The sequence below is a fragment of the Ovis canadensis genome, chromosome 2 (genome assembly GCF_042477335.2).
Source record: "Ovis canadensis isolate MfBH-ARS-UI-01 breed Bighorn chromosome 2, ARS-UI_OviCan_v2, whole genome shotgun sequence".
Classification (NCBI taxonomy): domain Eukaryota; kingdom Metazoa; phylum Chordata; class Mammalia; order Artiodactyla; family Bovidae; genus Ovis; species Ovis canadensis.
This window is the reverse complement of record NC_091246.1, coordinates 185722486-185725029: the sequence shown is the minus strand read 5'-3', so window position 1 is coordinate 185725029 and position 2544 is coordinate 185722486. Positions and strand designations below refer to the sequence as shown.

At 39.6% G+C, this 2544-nt stretch overlaps 1 non-coding gene across 1 annotated transcript; it reads left to right on the top strand.

The window, feature by feature from the left end:
• Positions 1–2051: 2051 nt before the first annotated feature.
• On the top strand, positions 2052–2125 carry LOC138434933 (small nucleolar RNA SNORD121A). The gene has a single exon (XR_011254989.1). It is a non-coding gene; the product is annotated as a small nucleolar RNA SNORD121A (small nucleolar RNA).
• Positions 2126–2544: the final 419 nt, after the last annotated feature.

Genomic DNA, 2544 nt, shown 5'->3' with positions numbered 1-2544 from the left:
AAAGAGCAGCTTTGTTTACACTTGCAGACGAGTTCTAAGAAAGAGGAGGTATGAGTTAAATTCTGCTATTGTACATAAGGGGCTTCCCCCTTTCCCTCTTATGCACAATTATCAGCCTGCCAATACAGGAGACTCAGAAGACTCGAGTTGGATCCCTGAGTTGGGAAGATCGCTGGAGGAGGAAATGGCAACCCACTCCAATATTCTTGCCTGGAAAATTCCATAGACAGAGAAGCCTGGTGAGCAGACTGCCATCCATGGGACCACGAAGAGTCAGACACGACTAAGCACACATGCACACTATTGTACATGAAGCACTAGCATGACTGGCAGTCAGTGTTCTCACAGGAAGCCCTTAACACCAACGTGCACACTCTTTTCACCGGGTGCTTTATCTCAATATCATCCCCCGCACTCATCACTTCATTTGCTGCCTTACCATCTAAAACTGATGACCCATAGGTGTCTATCTGCTTCCCATATCTCTCCTTTATGGGTCTAAGACATCTTCCAACTGTTAACCTGGCATCTCATCTTGGATACTTCAAACAAATTTCAAGCACAAAGTGTTTGGAATATGATCTTTTGTCCCAAATGAGAGATAAGTTCAGTATACCCAATTTTATCAAATAGTAGCATCATTTATGTGACTGCTTAAGTCTGGTATATAGTTATCACCCATAAACTTCTCTTTCAAATCCTATTGATTTTAATTCTAAAATAGTACATAAATAGAGACTCCTCTGGTGGCTAAGACTCTGCCTTCCAATGCAGGGGATGCAGGTTGGACCTCTGGTCAGGAACCCCACATTCTGCAAAACAACTGAGCCTGCGTGCTGCACCTAGAGAAAGCTTGTGCACTGCAACAAAGACTCAGAGCAGCTAAAATTAAAAAAAAATAATAACTAAAGTAGTTTAGAGGTAAATACTCCTTGTATGTAGATCCTGTTGTTCTCTCTTCCAAATAGTTCATACAAACCATTTGTTCTCTGTTTCCATCACCCATGCTGGTCCAGGGTCTGTCCTCTCTCTCACCTGGATAACCTCCATTACCTGCCATGTCCACATTTGCTTCCTTCCCATCTGCATCTGGCATGTTTTACTTGCTCTAGTTATTTATATTATTACTTGATCAAAATATATTTTCCACTGAAAGGTGCTAAGTCACTTCAGTCATGTCCAACTCTCTGTGACTCCATGGACTATAGCCCGCCAAGCCCTTCTGTCCATGGGATTTTCCAGGCAAAAATTCTAGCGTGGGTTGCCATGCCCTTCTCCAGGGTGTCTTCCCGATCTAATGATGAACCCATGTCTGTTAGGTCTCCTGCATTCGTAGGCGGGTTCTTTACCACTAGCGTCACCTGAAAAGCCCACTAAAAGGTAAACCAGGGAATTAGGAAACTAGCTTGTTGTCTCAGGTCCACATCTCCAGAACTCTGTAATTGCATTATATTGTCATCCTGCCATATGTGCCCTAAATTCCGAGAAACAATTTCATATATATGCATATGAATTTATTTTTAGCATCAACAGCATTGTCTTTGTAGTAACCTTGTAGTTCTCATAACCAACTATTTTAAGTTAAACAGTATATATTAAGAAAAAAATATCTGCTTTGTGTGTGTTATTAAAAAAATAATTTCTCTTCCTTAAAACTTAAAAGTACCTTGTACCAGTCTTTACAGAGTTGTTGATGAGGCAATAACTAGACAGATTTGATTTTGATCGCCTTCACTTGATTTTGTCTATTTTATCCTAAAGTAGCACCAGAGAATATGAAAGGTTACAATTCAGTAGTAAAGGAAAAGGGAATTACATGCTGAATATTTCTAATGTGACAAGTTTTTACATATTATTTCATTTAATTCAAACAGCTTCCCATATCTGTACTCCCATGCTCATAGCAGCATTATTCACAGTACCCAAGATATAGAAACAATCTAAGTGTCCATCACAGATAAATGGATAAACATGTGGTACACATATATGATGGAATATTGTTGCACCATGAAAAAGAAGATACTCCTGCCAACTGCAAAAAGTTGGGTGAAACTTAACAATGATGTCATAATTTCCAAACACAAATCTGACAATTCTGTGTGGAATTAAACAAAAAACGTTGGGTGAAACTTGAGGGTATTATGTTAAGTGAAACAAGTCAGAGAGAGAATGACAAGTAATGAATAGTATCACTTATATGTAGAAATTTTTTGTAAAAAAGATACCAAACTCATAGAAACAGAGATTAGAAAATGGTTGCCAGGGGCAGGGGGTAGATGAAATAAGGAGGGGTATAAATTTTAGGTATAAGATCAGTAAGATCTTAGGATCTAATGTATAGCATTGTCACTACAGTTAATAACGTTATTATTCAGTTGCCAAGTTGGGTGCAACTCTTCGCAGTCCCATGAACTGCAGTATGCTAGGCCTCCCTGTCCCTCATCATCTCCTGGAGTTTGCCCAAGTTCATGTCCATTGAATCAGTGATGCCTTCCAGCCATCTTATTCTCTGCTGCCCTCTTCTCCTGCCATCAATGTTTCCCA